At 43.0% G+C, this 24,076-nt stretch overlaps 1 pseudogene; it reads right to left on the bottom strand.

Moving 5' to 3' along the window:
• Positions 1-1,326: 1,326 nt before the first annotated feature.
• On the bottom strand, positions 1,327-10,106 carry LOC134049334 (ras GTPase-activating-like protein IQGAP1; annotated as a pseudogene).
• Positions 10,107-24,076: the final 13,970 nt, after the last annotated feature.

Raw genomic sequence — 24,076 nt, 5'->3', positions numbered from 1 at the left:
ACTGCATATATACTTGTATTTTTTTTCTATTTCATATTTATATGTATACTTACACATATTCAAATTTGCATATTTATATTTATAAATTTATGTCTGGATACAATTATATAGATTTACAAATAAATTTAGTTATTAATATAAGATTAATTAGATTAAAATTATAATGTATCAATATATTGATACTGTATCTTCATATTGGAAATAGAATCGATTAGCAGTACAAATCTCTTTAGAAATAAATTTAAGAAAAACATATATAGTGTCTATTTGCATATTTCTATTTTGGTTGATATTCTTTATAAAGAAACCCACCTCTAACCAAATAAAACCAGTGAAACATGGATTTTAAACTATATTTTAATATTCTTATATGTCTGTTCTCCTATTTACAACTTGCATTTATACATTATATATTTTCATTATTCATATTATATACTGTATATTTGATAGAAATATGTTACCCATCTCTGCAATTTATATTCATACAAATATATTTTTAATTTTTTCTATACTTATATTTCTATTTCATATTTATATGTATACTTACACACATTTATATTTCCATAGTTATAAATTTATATGCCACTATATGATTATATATAAAGATATATTTTTAAATAAATGTATTAATATTATAATATTAATTATATCAGATTAAAATTGTAATGTAATATATGTAATAAATAATGTGTATATATGTGTATATATATATATATATAAATAAATAATGTAATAAATGCAACAATACAAATGTTACTGCTTTATTTAAAGTCAGAGTATTACTAGATGAGCACTCAAGTAGTCATAGGTTAAACCAGACCAGAACCCTGAGAAGCATTTTACTTTTTGGACAGTGTATTATTGGAAACATTATTATTGGTCACCCAAAAAGTTCCTCTCTGTAATATGCACAATTTGCTCCCAGAAACTCCCTCGAACAGCAAGGATGCTACCCCATATATTACAAGGTCCCCCCAGTACTGCCACGTGGACCACAGAAACTGCATTCAAGGTGAAAAATAAAGCAGGTAGCAGCCACAGCCCATTTGTGCAAGCAGAAAAGCTCTGTAATATTATCCATCCACAAGCACGCTTTAGTGATCTATAGCAGGTATCAGAAAACTCCGAAGGATTACTTTCTTATGTGCATGGGAGACAAGGTAGATCTCAACTCCAGTCTGGTGACAGACAGGGTCATTTCCTGGGGGTCATGATTTGAGCTGAGATTTAATCACAGTCGGTGTCCACTCTGAATCATTTCTGCCCTTAAGCCACACAACAAAACCAAACAGCATCTCGGCAGTCAGGCTGGAATTACTTTAGGAGTCACACACACCGCATCACACAGGCACCTTCCTCATCATCCACAACTTCAATGGCTACCAGTGCAACTGGTAAATCTTTACTTTTGAAATCAATGTCACCTTCGTCTGGTGGGTAGGAAAATACTGATGTCTCTTTTAAGAAGTCTGGTTAAAGTTATTTTTGGAGACAAAATTTTCTTGTGGGAGATCACTTGTCTGCCTAGGCCAAGTGCATGCTGACCAAAGATTTTTCAATTAAACTGTCTAGCATCTGACCATGAATGCATCAAAGGAGGTAAACATGCATTTGAATGTCAGGTCACTGCTCTATATATCTCAGCAATAGGGGTTTACTGAAAACTGGCCAAGAGCCACTATCAGTAAAAAGTTTTCCAGAATACAGATTCTGACAATAATAAAATTCCTGACAGTCCATGGTTCTGTTTCCATTAAGGTAGTAAGACCCATGCATCTCAAAAAGGCTCTTAAGTCTTCATCAATTAAAAGTCATGCCACAGCATGGAAAAGGACATGGCTACAATCTCATAGTACTTAGAGTAGCAGTCCCCACACATTTCTTTAAATTATGCCTCGATTCTCTTATTTTCACATGCAGATTAACTGTTAAAGTTCCAGTTGCTTCTTCTTTTGAGCAACGTACCAGGTAGTTACCCCCTACTTACTTCAACAGAATTGTCCATGCATCCATCTCTGCATTCTCATCACCAGGAACGTCAAATTTATTAGTGAGTGTGAGAGGAACCTCAGTCTTTGCTAGCATTTCCCTGTTGGGGTCATTAACATTGCCAGTATCTTCCCCTGCCAAGCAGAGTGTTTATAGATTAAATCACATTCTTTACCTTCTTGACTGTTAGGACTTCGTAATCTTTCCCTACATAACAGATCACAGAAAAAACAGACTGTTTCCTATACTATCAAAAGGACACTTCAACACCCAAACCAACTTTTAAAGACATCGTCTTGAATATAGAATACAGACTTTTCTCGTAACAAATCTGAGAGAATGCACTGGCCAGAAAAGCACCACAAAATCAGCATTTTGCACGCCTTAAAGATTTACATGTATTCCACACTATATCTCAGTATCTCACTGAGAAGAGTGGCTCAACTGCCTAAAGTACTTTAGAAACAAAAATGTGATGATGCCCATATGTTCATGTCCTCAACAAAATACGTTTCAAGCTAAGTACAAAGCCCTTGTTAGCGTCCAAGCTTGTCATCATCCCTTGAACAAAGTAAGCTATCCCATCAAAAAGAAATTTTCTTGCTCTAATTGCATATGAACTTTCACCAGAACAACTGTTGGTACCTTTCCCCCCATTTTTTAAAGGCCTGCAGAAAGATTGAACTCTTGACATGCTAGCCACAGTGACACTATGCACACAGGAGAAATGAAATGGGGAAGGAGGGCAAGTACTAGCTAAACCCATGGTCTGTGCTCATCCACATAACGCTTCTTACATTTTGTTCTCTGCCAGTGCTTGGAAGAAAGTGTGGTTGCAATCACTCCTTTAGAAAGTTCCGACCTTTCTCGTTAGGCAATTTCAAGGTAAGTTTCTGCTGTCAGAGTATCCTCTCCAAAAACTGTGCCTGGTTTGCTTCCCTCCCCCCACAGATTAGAAACTTCAAATAACTGCAACGTAGAAACCAATGGAGAAAAATTTGAGAAAAATCTTTCCAGTATGTGTTATATCCTGAAGCAGTAAACTGTGCCTCAGGTTTCCAGAAGAGTTTCACAGATTAGTAGTGATAGTTCCTTCTTCCCCCAACCAGGAAAGGATAAAATTCTATTTTCCTTATGGAAAAAAACTCTAAAGGAGGAGAAAAATGTTACTTGTCCAGATGCCTAAGACTCTTAAGGAACACATGCTATTTCGTACATTTATTACTGCACTCAGAAAGGAACACCTACACATCTCCAGAAAGGAGGACAGACCTTTGCACAAAAGCTGGAACAGGGACACAAGCACAGAGAAATTGCTCCAGTGTAGTGGAAGAAAGAAAATACATCAATATCCATCTGTCTTCTAGAAACTTCTAGAGTGGGATGAGGTGAGGTGGGTGGGGAGAAGAGAAAGAACCCCTGTTTTTTTTCAGGGCAGTAAATTATGCAGAGAAAATATAATGCAATGAATCTGCTGCTGCTCTTTAGAGCACATCCTCCTAAACGACCTGTAATGATTTCTTACTGTTTCTTTACTGCACTTTAGGTCATTTAAGGCAATATCACGTATTAATTTAGCAGAACAAACTAGGACCAAATAGAACAAATAGACCACCTATTAGGGACTCAATTGTAGGAACCTCTCTGAGATCATCCAGCAGCTCATGAATTGGATCATTGTGCTCAGGAGCAATTGCATCTTGATGGTCTAAGAGCAACTAGATGAACAGAAAAAACAATTATGTTTTAACAGTACATCCTTTTCTAGATAGTAGAATTTCATTACTTCAGGCTTGTATTTTCTAGAAAAAAAATCACCGAACTCCAAAGTAGCAATGTCAACATTCAGAGCTGTGCCAATGTCACATACTCAAATGCTTTCAGAAAAAACTTAGTGAAGCCATACCTAAATGACTTCATTCTGTAAATCAACAAGCTCTTGCAAATTACAATCATGACAACTTTCAGCCTTGTATTTGGTGCCTTCGTGTTTCAGAATGAAGCAGCATTTTCGTCGTAAACAATGCTTATAAGGAGCAAATGTGACTGGCGTATACTTACAGTGTGCATGTTGATGATTTCACCAATAGAAATATAAATTACTGGTTTAGTGAGAGTCACCAAGTCTGAATATTCATCAGTATTAAATTTATCCTGTAATTCAGGAACCTCACAGGCAGCCTGAAAAAAAACGTCTTCAGAACAAAGAAGGAGAAAACAATCAGTATGACTCTGAGAGTCATGTGATATGTGAAGAGTATTACCTCCCCATGACAGTCTCAAGAATAGAGTCTCCCCTTTAAACTATGGTACACTATGGCATACTACAGTTTGTCAGCTTTAGTTTAACAAATCAGAAGCAACTAGTAAATTCAATCATTGATACGGACCATGTTGATATTTGCCCATTTTTAGATTTGACAGAACTGGCTTCAGTGACCTTGTTCTCCTGCCCCCACTGCATTGTCATCCTTTGCCCCCAACTATCTGTGGTTACCCTCTTTCCAAAACACAGGAGATACGACGATTCTTGAACAAAAGCTTACTTCAACTACATGAATAGGTAAATGCCCACCTGCTTTATTCCTGATCACCACTAGATTTTCATGTGGAACCAGGGGTCACATAGGACAGAAGAATATATGTCCATTCTGGTTGTCCACATCCAAAGTACCGTAACAATATGTGCAAAAACCACCTTTATTTTGGACACAAAAACTCTTCGAAAAATATTCTAAACTCTTGACTTTGCAATCTCATTAACACACAATGCATTGTTCATAAATTCCAGGTACACATTTTATCCACCATTGTCACTGATGCCTGTGGCAGTCTGGAGTGAAATCTCTTTTATTTTTAACAGACTGCATATTTGACAGAGACAGAATTTTCCATATTCTAAATTTAGTATTTTCCGTTTTTACTTGCAATTTTACCCTATGCCAAACTTCCCAGCTTAATCAGCTACAGTCTTCTACCTGAATTTCTGGTCTGACTGCAATAGGTATTCATTAATGATGCCTAGATGAGCATTGTCTCCCATGAACATCTTATTGGATGCAGCATGCTGTAACATCTTTGCAATGGAACCAAGGTTTCTGCGTTGATCTGTTGTCAGCTGACCTCCAGCTGAAAGGTCAATGATGTCCAATGCATCTGGTGCAACAATGGCTGGATTCACGTAGTGATAATAGAGTAAGTTGCCAACAATCTGGGGAAGAGAGAAATAATACATCAATAAACAACAGTACAGGACCCAACCAAATTTTATTAAAACTACTCTGTGTTTTGATAAATTACTTCCTTGTAAGCCTCTTTCCAAGACAGAGGTTCTGCTGTATAGAAGCACATACCATCCCAAAAAATCTACAGTGTCCAAAAGAAAAAGAAAAAGAAAAAAAAAACCAGTATCATAAAGATGCAATAGGGCAGTCAACACAGAGGAAAGCCTGAGTACTATCAATCACAGGACTAGACAGCAGTACATTTTACTATGTGTAAAGATTTAGAACTCCAACTTACAAAAGTGTACAGACAAGAGATACTACAAGTTACCAATGAACTACTGATATGAGCATGAGACAGTCTATCAGAAGAATTAAATGCAACTGAGTTAGCCTAACAGAGGGCAGAGCAACCATGGTACAGACTAATTTGGTAATGAAGTTTAAGTATGGAACAAGAGCAAATTTTTAAAGAAGCATGCAGCATTGGCTGCCATCTCTGACAAAGCGAAAATAAGGAGGAAGAATGGCACACCAAGAAGTTAAACTGAGAAGACTACTTCCCATTTCTTGTCCAAAGCCCTTCTCTCTTTCAGAATAAAAGCTTTCTTCTATAAGCCAGCTACATATTCAGGCACAGACCCCTAATTAGTGAGAAACAATTTAATCCAGAAGCAAGAAAATCAGAAGTCCAGAAAACAAATGGCATTTGATGCTTCAAAAATCCAATTTACCTAGTCAAATGTGAGCAGCAGTACATTTTAAAGAACTACAATGAGAGACTATCACATTATCCATATGCTCACAATATTCTTTGACCCTGTATTTGATATTTTGCCAAAAGTAATTCTAGCAATGGAAAGGTAATAACTCACCATGCTGATTTAAAAAAGCTCTCTCACCACATGTTCATTTGCAGAAGGCTACACCACTGAATCTTGGGTTCACCTGCTTGCCATGTGACTTAAATGCATGGAGGAGACTGGGGTCTGAACAAACAGTTGAAAACACAGAGAAAAAACCTAGCCATTGCTAAGCAGTCCCAGAAATTAGTAACTGGTTTCCGTGAGATCATGTTTTGACGAGTGTTTTTATTCAAGACTCTGCTGTACTCTCACAAATTATACGGTGGAATGTTAACAGTCTGCTGACCATTAACAGTCAAACTGTTTACTGCCAGTAAAAAGAAAAAAAATAAATCCATGAAAGAAATTGAGTTAATGACATTTGAACTTGCAGGGCAAAAAGAACAGTATATTATATGGGTATCTTTGGTTTCTAAAAATCAATCTACAAGTAGCTATTGCACGCAACTGCAGTTTTGACTTTCATGCGGACAGTTAGATTGTTTCCATGAGGATTAAAAAAACCTGCCGTTTTCCACCTAAATTTACAGATGGAAGAAATTAATTCACCTACATAGAAAGAACCGATGTCTCAGAATGGGAAAGCACAGAACTAGAAGAGAGAAGAAAACAGCATTCAGATTGGCAATTATTTTGCAATGAAGCAGAGGCAGAGAAGCTTAAAGAGGTGTCGTCAAGTATACTAATAACCAAACTATATTGTATTAAGAAGTAAAGCATTCCTGGGCAGAAATTCACAATTTAACAAAAGTCACGAAACCAAAGAAATGTCAGTGAAAACCCCAATGCTGTAGTCATCTAAGAGCAACTAATATTAGGAACCTTTTAGTTCTCTGAACCAACTGAAATGCAAAGTACAAAACTGACTAGGCATCATGGCAAATGACTCTACATAGTGCCACCAAAATATCCTAGTGTGTTATAGATGAAGCATTAGAAGTATCAGAATTTTGCATACAGACTTTTTAACTTGTCTCTTTAAGGAGAGAACAGTGGGCTGTGATCACACTAGTTAACCCAAGGTTTACTTTCTAGGAGCAACAGTAAACCCAGGTCAAAAAACCTAAAGGTCCAAATGTCCAAGATACTAAAAGCAAAACAGAAGCATCAGGATACTTCCTTCTAAACAATGTATTGCATCTCAAGTGATGCGTATGAAGCTAACATCAATAGCCTGATGTGAAATATTTTCTATCTGCAGAGGTAAATGAATATGTTTACATGCACTCCTCTCCACACATACACATAAGAACAGAAGAATGAGATGGGCTTGCCACAGCCAGTTTGGCTGACAATTATTCACAAAGTTGTATAGATCCTCACCTTCAGAAGCTCATCCTCACCAGCATCAGGAAACTTCTCATGCAGGGAGTCTTTGAGGACCTTGGCAGTGAAACGCATCCCATAACTAAGAGAAATAAAAGGTCAGATAAGACTGCTGCAAGCACGAGGACACCAGCAACTTCTCAGGGATGACACTGGTGCGTCAGACTCACGGGATTTTGTCCACTGAACTAATAATGGCAGACAGGGACTTGTCTGTCACTGTCCTCATGTTTCTGATTGAGGCATCCAGGCGTGTCCTCACCTCTTCGTGACTTAGGGCTTGCTCAGGGGTAACATCATACGGCAGTTTGCTATTTGAAAAAGTCAGACATATAAAGGAGAATATTACTCAAGCTAGGACTTCAAGAACGTATAGCCCGACACAGAAACATTCGCTTCACTGCCAAAAGCTATCCACTACCTTTAACTAACCTGTTTGGCACCATTAGAGCTGAAATTATTTTGTTTTTACTTCCTTTACTTTCCCTTGCAATGGCCACTGAGAGAAAGACCCAGCCAATTCAAAACTGAATCTAATTTACAGCATGCACACTAGGCAAGAAAAGCATCGTCCATAACACGTAGTGGTACTTCAGACTGCAAACTGGTGAAAATGAAAACTATGCATTTGGGTATTTATTAAGATGATGAAAACTTGGATATAAGCAGAAGATAGAGCAGCATCCATAAAATCAATGTAACATGCTGCTGAAAGAATAATCTTTTTTTCAGTCAGCTGAAACTCTTGCATAGTATGCCAGTAAGCACAAGATAGATGAAGCTGGTAGTTCATAAAGGTGTATCCTAGATCTCATGTATAGAGAAGAACCTGAACATGCATCTTCACTTCCATTTTTAACATGTTCAAAATTTTGCATAAAGTGTGCAAAGGTGTATGACTGCAGATTGCTTTAGATATGGAGGAATTCATTCATCTGTATGGCTTTTGCCTTTTTTTAAAAGTGCATTAAAAAGCCCCAATAACACAACAGAATCCACCAGTTCTAGCAAATCACAACCACTGAAGAAAAAGAAACCAGAATGACACCAAATCACATAGCTCAATATATCATCAGGGTCATCAGTGGCTGTTATTAATTAGAAAGATGTTAGGATCAAGAGAACTGCAATATAATGCTTTCTGCCAGCAAGAGTTGCTTTGTGTGCATGTGAATAGTACCTGTTTGCACAGGTCATGCATGACGTGAATATGGACTGACATGGAAGAGACTCCCAAATACATTTTTTTACAATGCATTCTTTTAGGTTAGAGGGCATCTCGTAGCTAGCTATCAAGTTAACACAGGAAAGCACAAAAGAGCATTTCTTCTTCCATCACCTAATGACGTTCCGCTTCAATACTCTCAGCACCATAAACAGAATACGAACTTAGAACTCTCAGATGAAAGCTGTCTTGACAATCAGTTGGACATATGCATGCAGTGGAGCCAAGGATGGTTTTGAATGACTACCTGAGCAATGCAAAGCAGCTATGCCATGTTTAGAAAAATACAGTATTAACAGATCCCATACCTGGCCTCTCCCATTTGAGATTCCATCTGGTTAACCCAAGACTTGTAAATATCCACAGGATCCATCTCGATATTAAGTGACTTGTCATCAATTATTTCCTTCACAACTGGTGCAAGGATCTGCCTCAGGGCATTCTGACCTTGGGCACCACGATTGAAACTTACCACCATTTTAATAACAGTAGGATTCCCAGTCACAATTTCATGTATCTGGTCTACTTTTGATCTGAAGAAGAAAGAATATATATGAAATCTGAAGTATGCATAACTCTGCCTACACTTCCCTGGACTACTGTTCCAAGCATGACTGTGGGGTGGTGGGGGGGACGGGGTAACCTTTTTTAGAAGCTGTTATTTGTTTCAGGACATATATTATCCTGAATGCTTAAAAAGCATTCCCAAAAAATGCTTAAGGGTAGTTCCTCAAAAAGTTCATTGCATATTCTTCCTCACAGTAAGTTGTGCCACTCTGCATTGTAAAGAACTAAAGTCATGTAACATTGAGCTCCTAAGGCCTATCCAATCCAATAAAACATGTATGAGGACAGCCGGAGTTTCTAAAATTGACAGGAAATAGAAATGCCAAACAACAGAGATTTCAGACTCCTCAATAGCTTCTGGAAATCCAGAGATCTTAGATTTAGCTCTCTTCCTGTCTCGTAAAGCCTAAATTTTCAGTTGTTGGATGTGTTTATAATCAGACATCTATTGATGAGAATTGAGATTAGACTGAATTTTAGCATGACTTTGCATCAGATCAAAAGCAGTTGCCATGTTGAGCAGTGAAATCTTGACTGAAGTGAAAAGCCCTCATCTTCAGTGGACATATTTGATTCCCCTTTTATAGACTACATTAACAGATATGAAATGGGAAGAGGACAATGAAGGTACAGATTAGCATTATCTGCATATAAGCACTAGACTTAACATGAAAGTGGCCTCAATTTCAGGAACTGCCAAAACTGATTCAACAGCAAAAATGTGCCATATGCTACCACATACTTGATCTCTTCCTGCAGTGCTGTTTGGAAAAGTCACAACAACAGGTATTCCTCTCTTTGATTGGATGCATAGTTATACAGCGTGAAGATGACAGAATCCATTAATTTTGTGGATTTGTTTTGAGGCATCTGAAAAATCAACTTGGCCAAGTCGGTTGGGTTAGTCTACAACAACAAGAAAAATTACTTAGCGTGCACATCCCCGCTGGTCGCTAAAAACTAAGGTGGCTCAAAACAGTTGCAGTTTGGACTTGATCTTAAAGGTCTTTTCCAACCTTACTGCTTGTGTGACAACTACAGTGCATAAGCGAAGACTGTGTTAACACATATAACCTTCTGACAAAAGGTTACATTTACATTCTGCAGGGTAAACTGAGGGAACTGAATAGATAGCCAACACAAAAAAATGCTTCAAACATCTTTTAGAAGTTCTAACATTTCCACTCTGTAAAATTTCCCGAATTTGGGGATATAAACTCCTCTGTTGCGTAGACAATTGAGAACCCATATTGTTAAATGTAAACTACGCAAACAATCTACCTTTTCTTGCAGTCAGGAAAACTGGAAAACAGGCAGCTGTTCCCCCCTAACCCTGGGTTAGAAGGGGCCACGTGCTGGCTCTGCTGCCACGCACAGGGACTGGCTGATCCCCCTGCTCTGCTGCAGCACCGGCTGCACCACCCCAACACTGGGGTCCTTTTGGGGTCCCTGCCTGCTGCAAGGGTCACTCACCCCTTCCTGGAGGCTTGGGTGATCCAAACTGCTGCAAAGAAAAGTCCTTTGTCCCAGACTGACTTGTTTGGCTCAAAAACAAGCAACCAGTTTGTCCCTTTCTAGCAGAATATTGAGCAGAAAGAAATTTCGTGCTAGAAAGGAGCTGAGCAATCCAAAAGGCTTAATGAATCCTTAGATAGGACTTCAGCCAGAGCATGAGGCTCTCAAACTTCCGTGAGAAAGCCTTCACGTTGGAGCGACAGCCTGTCAGATCTTCCCCCTGGTCTCTCTGACCTGCCTCAACCAGCTGGGGTCAGAGAGATGGGGGATTTTTATCCGGCATGGACGAAGGCAAAAGATTAGAGGAGGCTCTCCTTCCCGGGATGATCCAAGTTTATTGTCCTGAAGAGTTCCAAGGAGAAGAGAGAGAGCATGGGAAATGCGGGGTGTTTTCAATCCCAGCAGAGGTGGAGGAACCCTTGGTCACAGCCACTCAGGGCTGGCCAGGGGGAAAGAGAAGGGGTTAAGGGAAGGGGAGAACCACGCTACAAACCGAGAGGGGAAACAGAACAAACCATCCTCAGTGCAACACAAAACCATAAATGTGCATTACAACAAAGCCCCATGTGCATGGCTGAGCTGAAGGAGCTGGGGGCTGAAGGCCAACAACACCAAGCTGAATGTGAAGCTGTAAGCCCTGGGGAATGATCCAGAGCTGTTGAACAGAGAGCTGTTTCATTGAGGAAATGGGAAATGTAGGAAATGGGAGTTTTCCCACCATTTGCCCACATTGTGATTATCAAAGGGACGTAAATGGGCTTGCTGTGGGTTTGCCAGGAATACTTACGATAGAATTTTCTAGCATTGATCCATTTCTTTTAGTTATCTCATATTCCCTTCCATACTGTGTCTTGCCTGACTTTCATTTTTACCTGACAAGCACTGTCATTAGAGGGAGAGGCTGTTCTAGCATATGAATCCAAGGCATTCCCATTTTTTTTTCTTGATACTGTTTAAATCCTTACTTTTTAAAAAACTTTATGTTGGATTTCCTTGTTTTCCAGACACTTGATCTGGAGCTGCTTGACATAATGGCCTTGCGAGTCGACCTTCCCCCATTTATTTAGAATATCCCTATTTCTGGGCCAGCTAAAATCTGGCCTTGCCAATTCCTGGCACCATCTTCATTGCAAAACATATCCCACCATATGTTTATAAGGAAAGGTTTATAAACAATTATGAATTGTCTAAAAACATTAATTCAGAAAATCCTTTTCTCCACTTTGTCCTATACAGTCAGAAATTATCAAGGAGAGTATTGTTGGGAATTAGTTTGTGGAACAGGAGGCTGTGGAGGCTGGGAATTTAACAGACTGCAGATACTTGCGGATAATGAGTTGCTGTCAGCTGACGGGCTTTGAATCTCATGTGTCATGGCTTTAATTAATCCCTTGAGATCACAGAATCATGGAGTGTTTGGTTTTGGAGGGGATCTCTGCAGATCATCCAGTCCAGTGCTCCTGCTAAAGCAGACACAGCAGGTTGCTCCTTGCCCAGGTGAATATCTTAAAGATCACTAGGCTGGAGAACCACGTGTGTGTGGGACACAGCCCTGGAGAGTTGGTGGATTTTCAAGAATCCTGATGAACAGGGAATCAAGCAAAGGCATCAGGAGGCCTGCGTGTATTTGCTGGGGGCTCCTAACTGAGCTCACATGTCAAAAGGTGTGTGAGAGGTGTAAGTAGGGGCAGGTAATGTAGGAGAACTATAGAGATGTGGTTCAAGCTTGTAGGAATGGGGCTCAGAAAGCCAAAGCCCATGTGGAGCTGGATCTGAGGACAGCAAGAAAGGCTTCTACAAATATCTCAGGACTCCCAGAACCCTGAAATTAAGGAGAAGGTTTGGAGCAAGAGAGACACTTGGAGGAGGAACAGGACCAGGTCAGGGAGCACTGAACCAACTGGACATTCACAAGCACCCAGGACCCTAATGGGTGCACCCATGAGTGCTGAGGGAGCTGGAGATGAGACTGCAAGATCTGGTCAGAGCCCAAAACAGCTGAGGTGACAAAAACAGGGCACAAAACCATGTCAAGGTTGCAAACTAGAACTCTGAGATTTGTGTGAGATCCTGTCTGGTTCTTCTGGCTGTTGCTGGAACACTGGGTCCAGTTTTGGGTCTGTGCTTCCTGGAAAAAAGTGTGCCAACTAAAACAGACAAAGTAATGAAAGCAAGGAGCAATGCAACTGTAGTTTAGGCAAGAAAAGCAAAAATGTTGATTTTACGAGGCCTCAAAATCTATAAGGTTGTTTCCAACATGGAAGTAAGTAATGGTTTGAATTGCAGGGAGGAAGTTCCAAAGTGGAGATGACATTCTCCCTAATCTCTAATCTAACCCTGCCCCTGCAGTGGGAAGCCATTCCCCTCTTGTCCTGTCACTCCAGGCTCTTATCCGAAGTTCCTCTCCAGCTCTTGGAGCCCCTTTGGGCATAGGAAGGGGCTCTAAGATCTCCCTGGAGCCTTCTCTTCTCCACATGAACACCCCTAACTCTGCCAGCCTGGCTCTAGAGCAGAGGGGCTCCATCCCCCAGGGCATCTGTGTGGCCTCCTCTGGACTCGCTTCAGCAGCTCCACATCCTTCTGCTGTTGGACCCCTGGGCTGGAGGCAGCTCTGCAGGTCAGAGCATGTGCTGGAGGATCGAGCTGGCTGGACATGGCAGGGCTACACCCTCCTTTCTGCAGCTATGCTGCCCAAGCCCTGCGTCAGCAGCATCTGGCTCATCTCCTTCCTGCCTCTTTGGCCCCCAGGTTTAGTCTCCATTCACCGGCCTGATCTTCCCCAAACTCCCTCCAGTTTATCTTTCTAGTAATAAGCTGCCAGGTGCAGAGATGGATTAGATGGATTTGGCTTTCTTTTGCACAGAGATAAATGGTGTTTCCTCAGCCTCCAGTGACCTACTGGATCAGCAATGGTGCTACTTGTGTTCCACCAGCCTTGCATGCAGGGGTGAACCTGATGCCTTCAGATCCCAGCCAGCATTTGGAATCCAATGTTTTTCCTTATACTCTCCTGGCCAGAACTAAATCGCTTTGGCTGCTTGCAGGCAGCAGTTCAGGGAAGGCCAGGGTGGTCTGTCACCCATACTGGAGGGCTCAAATCCAAAGCAAGAAGGACTTGGTCACAGCCCCAAGGCTGCCAGAGCTCCAGGAGCCTTTGGACAATGCTCTCAGGCACAGGGTGGAATTGTTGGGGTGTCTGTGCAGGGCCAGGATTTGAATTCAATGACCCTTGTGGATTCCTTCCAACTCAGGATATTCCATGATCTATGATTTTATAAGGCCTTTATTCCCTTGTCTCTTCCTGTGGTATTATTAGTGGCTCCATGATTCAATCAGTACTGAAGAGGCTCTCATAGATGTGGTGCTGTTTTGGTTAAATTTGAGTAACTCAGCAAGAATTGGCAGTTCTGTAGGTGGTGGGGGGATAAATCAGCACTCAGCACAACTCAGAGCTTCCAGCTGTGCCTTTGGAAAACTTGCTCCCTCCATGACACCCTGTTGGCACTACCAGTGTTTGTGATACCAGCTGGTGCTGCTTCCTGCTCTACTGAAAATCCCACTGTACCCCATTTTTCACAGTAAGATCTATTCAGGGTCTTCTCATTGATATGCACAAGGCAAGTGGGTAAAACTTCTGCATTCCTTTTACTTTCTATAGTACTTCCTTTAGGATACACAGCATTTCCACCAGCCAATGTGTTAATCAAGACCTGAGCATGTGTTTGATGGGCAGTTGTGCCTCAATGCTTCATGCTGATGCTGATATTTCCTTGCATTTCCTCTTGTTTTCCTGACCCAGGACATGGATGACGTGGCAATCCAGAGGGAGAACAGTCTGGACCATGTGGAGACTCTACTTGCCTTTGTGTACAAGCAAGAGGAGCTGGACTGCATCTTCCAGCTCTGTGCACTGCAGAAAATTCAGGTAGAGAGTAGCTGATAGGAAAATTTCCACAGTTCTGCACTCTCATGTAACTGGTGTCCCCATCTGCATGGCTGGAGCTGGATATGCCTTTCTGACCACATGTCTGTGTCAGTGTCACATCCAGACTGAAGAGGAGCTTGTTGATCTTCAATGCACAAAAGCCACCCTCTTTTACAGAATCACAGAATTACAGACTACTTTGGGTTGGGGGTGGGCCTTGAAACTCATCTCATCCCAGCCCCTGCTATGGGCAGGGACACTTCCCACTAGACCAGGTTGCTCCAAGCCCTGTCCAACCTGGCCTTGGATACTTCCAGGGATGGGGTGACCACAGCTCCTCTAGGCAATCTGTGCCAGGGCCTCACAACCCTCACAGGGAAGAATTGCTTCCCTATATCTGATCTAACCCTGTCCTCTGGCAGTGGGAAGTCATTCCCCCTTGTATTATCACTCCAGGCCCTTGTCCCAAGTCCCTCTCCAGCTCTCTTGGAGCCCCTTTAGGCACTGGAAGGGACTCTAAAGTCATCTTTGATCCTTCTCTTCTCCAGGTTGGACACGCATAGCTTTCCCAGCATGTTTCCATAGAAGAGCACTGTCCTTTCACCTCACCTTTTCCACTTCAGCAAAATCTTTCTGATTTACAATCAGGCTGCAGAACCTGAGCGTGGATGCTCTTTGCTTTTGTGTTGTCTCCCCTGCCTGATCTTCCTATCAAAGCTGATGCACAGCAGCCTCTGCTGAGAGCGGAGAAAGGCATCACTGGTCATGGATTGTTTTATTTTTCTGTGCTGCCTGGCTAGGGAGGCTGCTCTTTCCCCCATCAACCACTGGGAGGCCAGACCTGCCCAGTTATTTCATGTGGTGGAATGTCTCACTAGGCTGTGTGCTTGCCTGAGAGATGAGTTCATGGGCTGGCCAGGATCTCCAGTCATCAGAGTAGCACTGCCATGCCTGATCCAAGCTGTGCCTCTTTGGCACACTTCAAAACACCCTCAAACTATTTAAAGACCATGAGAGAAACAGAACTGATTGTCCCCTGGCTTGTGTCTCCTCAGATAGCAGTATACACCTTATTCATACTTGGATTTTTCTTCCTTCCCTAACACACAGCCAGTGGATCTTACACCAAGAGCTGCTCTCAAGCAGCTGCCTGGATCTGCCTACAGCAAGTTCTGCTTGCTCTGTACGTGATGTGCTTCAGCATATGGCAGTGCTTTCAGTTCTTGATTGTTTCTGGAGCTTTTTTCTGAACCTTTCCCAGTTGTTCTGCTTTACATTCAAGTGCAGACAGGAGACCTGGACCAGGCATTGCCTGCCAAAATCTTCTTGTTCCATTATACATCTCCCTGCTCTTTACAGGTGTTTCAGGCACAGTGCCATGCTGGGGGTCTGTTTTCAGAGGTTTGATTGCCATAAATGTGTTTATTCTCTTTATTTCTTTTATAAAATTCTAAAATAGTGCTAGGCTGTGAGTAGATCCCTGTGGAGCGCTGCTGGTTAAAGTTGTTGGCTTTTGAAGTGTGAGATGTGTTTTAGTTCATAGAATCTCAGAATGGTTTGGGCTAGAAGGGATCTTAAAGTTCATCTTGTTCCACCCCTTGCCGTGGGCAGGGACACATTCCACTAGATCAGGGTGCTCCAAGCCCCATCTAACCTGGCCTTGAACACTTCCAGGGCTGTAAGTGGTTCATGCTTTTCTCTCCCATGTGCATTGGCCTTGGCCATGGTGCAGCTGCTCCTGCTCCCCTGTGCCCACATCCCAGGGGTGATGCTTGCAGTGACAGTGCCTTGATGGAGCTGATGAGATCCCACATGACCTGATTTCAGGAGAAATCAAATCCAAAATCTATGGCTGAGGCCTGCAAGCATCCTGAGCTGTATGAGTATGTACAGCTCACTTTCTCTGGCAGTAGTGTTGCTCCATCATGCCACAGCATGGGGCTGTGAGCCTGCACAGCAGCCAGACAAGGCTGCTTTCTGGCAGCAGCAGTAGGAAAGCTCTGCTTCCAATCCAATTCTCCCATTCACTTTGCTTTCTTTTCCCCCCTTCCAGACAGATGTGGTCCTGCAGTTGGATTTGCATTACATCCATCCAAGCACAAAACAGAAGACTTGTGAAAGCCTGCAAATGACCCTCCAGAAATCCCTGCTAAGGCAGTTTTTCAGCCAGAGGAGTGACTCCCAGCAAGCTCCTGCCTGCACAGGCAGTGTGTGCCTGCAAGATGCATTGACGCCAAGCACTGACCCAAAAGGCCAGGGATCCCTGAGTACAGGCTCTGGGCACAGCTTGCCCAGCAGTAGCCCCTCCAACTTCAGCAGCGAGCCCGAGGAGAATGACGAGAGCGACCTGGGCAAGCTCTGCTTGGCACTGCTTCAGGCTGGCCCAGGGCAGGACAGGCCCTGAGCCTCAGCCTTGGGAGCTGCTCTTTTAATTGAGGCCTCAATTTGAGTGCTAAATCTGTCAGAATCAATCAGCTGCTTCCCAGTCTTGGCATTGCCCTGTCTGAATGAGGCCAAGTCTGCTTTTTTAGAAAGGTTTCTCCTATCTTCACCCCGTGATGTGCAGGGTCTCAATTCCCTCTGGGAGTATTCCTGTCCCATGGGAGCATCAGGATCAGCAGGGAGTCATTGTGGTGTCTGGCAGAGGACATGGCCACCCACCAGTCATAATATTACCAGGCAAAATTGGCGTTGCTGCAAGGCAAAGGCACAGGCTGATGTTTTCTGCCTGAAAACAAATGTTGATGCATTGAATGTGATGAGAAGCCCACGAACACTACAGACCCCTCTGGCTCAAATCCCAGCCACGACTGCTGGATATCACCAACCTGTGCAGGGAACACAGGGCTGCACCAAAGGGACCAAGTGAAATAGTGTAGGCTCTCCACGGAGTCCCAGTGTGGTTTCCTTCCCATGCCTGTGTCAAAGCAGGTGTTACGTTACACATTTTATGTGTTTCTGAAACATAAGAGGGGAGGGAGACAGTAGCTTGCCAGGAAAAGGAATGTCAGATGTTCCATTCAGTGTGTGTTTACATTGGAGACAGGTGTTATAACAGAGTCGAGGCAGGTGCACCGACAGCTGCCCCTTCCTGCATGGTACAAGGTCATTAAAAGGTGTTCAGCCCTCTGCAGTTCTGAGCTCTTCCAGAGGTGCAGAATGTCCTACAGGAGAGATAGAATGTACCAAGATTGAGAAAGGATAATCTCAAAAAAGTTATTATCAGTTCAAAGTGTTTTGTCTGTGTGCCTGTCTGTGCTGTGGGCAGCCTCAAGCACTACATGGAGAACGAGCTGTCCAGGGAGAGCCACAGGTGAACAGGGCCCTAAGGACAGCCTGGGTGGGCACAGGCCCCTCCTTGATTGCTTCCCTAATAAATGTTTGATAAAGGTGATTGCTCAGCAGCAGCCAGTGACCCTAGGGAAGTGTGAGGTCTCCATCCTTGGAGGACAGCTCACTTTGGACTGCAGAAGGTGCTGATGACCTGATCCAAGCTGGCTGAGGGCTGGACAAGAGACCACTGAAGTTCTCTTCTGTCTGTTGTGGTTCTGTGGAAGAAAGAGGTTGGAGGGCAGAACTTCTTGAGAGGTCAAGGGCAGTGGGGTGCAGAGAATGCCTGAGCTCTGTCTTGCTTTAAAAGAGGTTTGGAGGCAGAATTTTTTCAGTTTTGTTCTCCTTCAACAGTGAAGATACATCCCTGTCTGTGGTGTCAGTTGCAGCATAGAAAAATCTGAAGCATTGCTTCCAGATAAACCATTCTACAAGTGCTGTCCAAAGAGAACAGAGGAGGCTTTTATTCTTCTCACAGTGAATAGAGCCAAGGGAAAGAAGAGAGGCCCCAGCTGGCTGCAGACTAGAAAGTCTCCTAGAAAAAGAATCTAAAGCTCAAAAAACCAAAAAAATTCAGGGGATGTAGTTTAAATAAGATGGGCTGATAGAGAAGCTAAACCAGAAAATTATAAACTAATTTCAGGAAGAACCAAAGATCAACTCAACACCAGCAGCCACTGGGGACAGGTCAGTGGGAATGGCTTGGCAGGCATTTGGGAGGAGCTGGAGGTCTCCTTGCCTCTGTGAGGATTATTCACACCCACCTGTGCTGTTGAAGCACAGCTTGTTCCTGGCTCACATCATCATGCCAAATGTCATCTAATGTGAATGTTTGTCTCATTCAAAGCAAGGCTGTTTATTTTTTCTGAATAAAACACTATTGGTGTTTTTAATGCATGGAGCTTCACGTGGCTCTGAGTTAACTGTTTATTTTCTCTCTAATTGCCAGCATGTAACTTAATATTGATCTGCTGGGGTTTCATGATTCCAGCTTGAGCTTCTAGGCTCTTCTGGGTGAGCACTGTTTCTTTTTTTAGGTAACTAACAATACTGAAGTTTGGATTTAGAAGGCGGATCAAATGATTAGTGAAATTATGTCAGGTGAAACACGTAGATTAAAAAAAAAAGTCCTCATTTGTTGTGATTTGTCCATTTGCTTTGTAAGTGTGGCTCTTTGGTGGCTTAGGTGGTCTCCTGTCTTGGTGGAAACCACAACATTTGTCCCTGTCATCAGTTCTGCTTCTCCAAGGAGACTGTGCAGCCAAGCCCAAGGTAACCACCATATTCCCATGGTGGTTCATTCCCTGAGATGATGGTTTGCCATGTCTGGGAACTTGTTGAATTGCAAAGGTGGACTTTGTGTCCTGGGCCTCAGCTGGAGTCCTTGTAAGAGGGGATGGAACTATGGACCTGATGCCTAGAGAGTCTGACCTGGAACAGAGACTAGACAGTTAAAAGAATCAAATAGGTATTTATTAAAACCTGCTGGGCCAGCTGGAAGGGTGGAAAGGGAGGAGTGCTCAGGCAGCAGCAGACAAAGCTGGATCAAGACATCAGCTCCAGTTTATAGTCTCTTTCTGCCTCTTTACCTTCCACAGCCACTGCCCTCCACTTCCTCTGTTTCTGGGCCAGGCTGTGCCCAGGGGCTACAAACAGCACTTAGAACCATTTTTGTAAGTAATACAGGTGCTTTCCTTCACTCAAGTCTTTAAAATGCACCAAGTGAACTGAAGCTTTAAAGCAATATATGACAAAAATAGCAGCACCTAAATATTCAATAATTTTATTTTTAGATAGATGCCCTTCTTTTCCTCTCTGCTAGGGCAGATATGTTAAAGGGAAGGACCTTGGACAACAGCCTGATGTGTTCTTCTGCTACAGAATTCATTTGGGATGCAGTTCTTGGCTCCTTTGCTGAGGTTTGGCGATTCTGACAAAACAAGGCAAGTGTACCCAAAAGGACTGAGAAAACAGGGCAGTGAAAATCAGAGAAATCAGGGAGTCTTGAAAATGTCATTTCAGTCTGTTACTGGAAAGTCCTGAGGCCAAGTGCAGTCAAGAGGTGTGCTATATGTGTATAGGCAGATCCACCCCAGCCTGGCACCCTACTGTTGGCAGCAGATTCCTGAAGGTTTATATTCAGTTGGCATTTTTGTGATTAATGGAAGGAAGAGGTGGATTTGTCTCACATCAGCCACACTCCAGCCCCAACAAAAGAGAGAAGGAAACACAAGACAGGTTCTTCATTTCAGGAGTCATTTCTGGGGGAAAAAATTCTTTATGGGGCAACCTTGAGTAATTTCATTTACCAGTTCACTTAACTCTTTCCATCTTTTTGGAACAAATCCTTCTCCGTCACAGGAGTAAATCTGAATTTACTCTTATTTTCCACATTAAGAGATTTTCCAGGATGTACAAAACCTGCAAGATCATTTCCTACTGCACATTACAGAGCAGAGTGCATAGTGCTGTTGATGGAATATGCTCAAAGTGTAATAAAACATGTAGAGGGACAGACAGGGAAATTCCAAGATTCAACAATATAGTTTTGGTCGTCTTTGCCTAGTTTTTGGAAGTAGTTTCTGTTACAGGCAGGAGAGATCCTGAAGGCATTCAAGGGCTGTTCACTCCCAGAGAAGGAAGGAGCTCCCCAAAGGGCAGATTGTTGTGTTCTCTAGAAGTTAATACTGCCTTTCATGTGGACAAGGAGTGAAGAGAATGATCTTGTGAATGGATATTATATGGGAATCACCTGTTTTCTGAAATGCTGAGGGTTGCTTTCATTAGCTGAGGACTACTTCTGGAGCACCAGGTACTGGAAGTCAGCTTCCTCTGAGCACAACGGGACCATGCACAAGACAGTAATGAGAGATATGGGCTCAGTACAAGTGAGGAGGGAATCATTAAATCCAGGTGCTGCTGTCACAGCCAGTGTGTCACAGATGGCCTTTTTCCATCATGTTTTGCACGTGGAGTCATCCACTGCTCTCCTCTCTCCCAGTGCTGGCAACTGTCCTGCCTCTAACTCCCTCCCAATCAATGCTGTGGTTGTGATACCAGAATATGCCCAGGAGAGTGCATGTGTTCTGAGTGGTTCCGAACACCCAACTGGGAGTTTCAAGACTCGGTTTCAGTGAAATAACCCTTCTCCCTGTCATGGTAGGGCAAGAAAATAAGGAAAAAGTGGTAAAACAGTTCATTTGAAAATGTCATATGGTTCAGATTCAGTTCTTCCAGGCCTCTCCATCAGGGGGATGGTTCAGGAATGAAACCAGGAGCACAGTTTGAAACAAAAAGGGTGAGTGAAGCCATCCACTGTCAAGCTAATAAACCCAAGATAACTCATAAGGAGATTTGCACTTCTGTCCTTCATTTGGGAACCTTTGCAGAGACCTGGGGCACCTCTTTGGAAAGCAGAGGCAGAAGCAGGTCTGGTGTCACAGTGAAGCTTTCAGACCACGATTTTCTTATTAATGGTGAGAAATTATTGATAGCACAGACTTTTCATGTTGTCCCAGAGTTCTGTCCTCTATCACAGTTTATTTCAATGATTGTTTTGCCATTGTTATTAATCTCTTGAAATTAGGTCTGTTACATCATGTGGCAGTGAAAAGAAAAACACATCATCAAAGAAAGGAGGCTCCTTGAGGCGCTTGAAATTGCTTCTTATCTTCACAGTTTGGATAACCTTTTGCATAACAAGCAACAATTTCAAATATATTGGTCATATCACCCCCTCAAACAGATAGAAGACACACTTTGAAATTATCGACCAGACTTCATGCACAGGAGAAGAACTGATGTGGTGTCACACAGTAAGGAAGAGCTAATGTCTCTTTGATAAAGCTGTCTTCACTGAGTTGGATTTTCTTGCCACAGTGTCAGGAGTAGTTGACAAGACAGACGTGTTATTAAGTGGTAAAAATAAACAGATGAAAGAGACAAGTGAGGGATTTCAGCTATGACTTTCCAGAATGTTTCAGCAAAGAATAACATCCTCATTTCCATTCCCTGCCAGAGATGAAAAATAGGCAATAGTTACTCAAGGCCTGCATGGTTAGAGCAATGGGGCACCCATAGGTCCCTAGTCCCCACATGCCCTCAGGGCATGTGAGATGGGGCAGTTTGGGGTCCCAGAGAGGAGTTCTGATCCTGACCTGCTGCTCCTCCAGATTCAAAGTCACTGTTGTGGAGAACATTGGTGCCCGACTACATGAGTGCTGACTGCCTTGGGTCCTCCTGGGATTTGGAACCTAATTTTGAAACCTATATCTTCCCTCTTCTCTTACTGTCCTTCCCTCTTCCAGAGAAGGGGCATCTCACTCCTTCCCTCTGTGGAGGATGCAACAGTTTAGTCAAGGCTGTGTTCCTGACAAGGGAAAGGACAGAGGACAGGCAGGCTGAAGATACAGTCAGTGCAAGAGATCCTCGCTCCAAGACAAATATTGAGGGGCTGGAGCGTGTCCAGAGCTGGGAGGAGAGCTGGGAAAGGCTCTGGAGCAGCTGAGAGGAAGAGATGCTCAGAGGGGACCTTCTTGCACTCCATGACTCTCAGACAGGAGGGTGCAGCCAGGTGGGGTTACAGCACTGCTCTCATGGAACAAGGGATAGGATGAAAGGAAACCGAGTCAAGTTGTACCAGGGGAAGTTTAGATTGGATACTGGGGAAAAGTTCTTCACAGAAAAAGTGGTCAGGCATTGGCACAGGTTGCCCAGGGCAGTGGTGGAGTCACCATCCCTGGAAATGCTCAAAAAAACATGTGGATACAGCACTTGAGGACATGATTTAGTGGTGGACCTGGAAGCTGGACTCTGTTCCTAGATAATTCCATGATCCTATGATTCTGTAAAATGCTTCATCCCCTGCGAATGCGATGGTAGAGTGCCAGCTCCTGCAAATGTGACACTGAAATAGGGTCAAGTGGCAGTGTTGTAAGTGTGGGGCAGCTGACTTTGGCATCTGGGGTCCTCATCACAGCAGGGCACAACACAAAATCAATTTTTCTGAAGAGCTGATGGTCAAGGGATGTTGTTCCCAGACCTGGCTCACACCCAGGCCATTGCGCATTGCTAGAAGAGCAGAGGGTGGCTTCTGCTTTGTCACTGCAGCCACCTCTAGGCCAGCCTGCTTTATTCTTCTGTGTCACTTCATATAAATTATAAAATATTAAATCAGATAAATACCTCTAACCTTTCTGGTTGATAAGAAAAGATATTGTTCAGCCTCCTAAAATGCCTCTGTTTTTTGCTGGAAAATGCTAATGGCATTATATAAAGGTTACTTCAGCCTCCTTTCAAATCTGGAGATGTGGCAAAACAATCATGATGCCCTTTGTTTATGCCTTTTTAATGACTGCTTTTACCTTCAGGTATTTGGGGCTTCTGCATCTTTTCAGGTGATCCTCTGGGAAGTCCTTGGACTGCTTTTTTGTGGAAACTTCCTGAGGAATGTAAATATGCCTGTGATTTTAGAAGTCTTCATGCATTACAGGGCAACAGTTTGTTTTAACATAGTCTTTACCACAGCCTGCAGAGGAATCTCAGCTCCAATGCTTGAAGCACCTATTCCCTCTCCTTTTTCCCACCGACCTTGGGGTTGCTACGTTGTTTTCCTCACATTTTCACTTCCTCTTCTTCTCTGACTAGAACAAAAACTGCTGCTCATAAGTACCTTTGCCAGCAAGTTCCACTAATTCAAAGATTCTTGCAGGATTTCGCAGCGTTGAGAGGTCGATCTCGGTCTAGGTTCCATGCTTGGGGAGGTACTTACCATGTTTTTGCTGCCAGCCATGTGACCCTGCTGCCATTGCGTGGGCAGTGGCAGCCACTGTGGCACTGACATTATTTAACACCTCTCTTCATGCCGTGTGCCAGGAGGAGAAGACGCTGCCACTGGCTCTGCCCTTTTGCCTGTGACGCAGCTGGCTAGGAGCAGCCAGGCAGGCAAGGCTTGTCACAAGCTGCACCAAAATGGTGGCAGCCATGGTGCATCACTGCATGCTGCACTAGGGATGGCCCCCAGCTGCAGTGTCTCGCCACCCCTGGAAAAAAAAAAAAAAAAGCTTTGTGCGCTGTTTTGATTTTCTTCTTAAATATGTCATCACAGAGG

The sequence above is a fragment of the Cinclus cinclus genome, chromosome 13, assembly GCF_963662255.1.
Source record: "Cinclus cinclus chromosome 13, bCinCin1.1, whole genome shotgun sequence".
NCBI classification, from domain to species: Eukaryota; Metazoa; Chordata; class Aves; order Passeriformes; family Cinclidae; genus Cinclus; species Cinclus cinclus.
The sequence above is the reverse complement of the archived record's forward strand: the minus strand, read 5'-3'. Positions and strand labels throughout refer to the sequence as shown.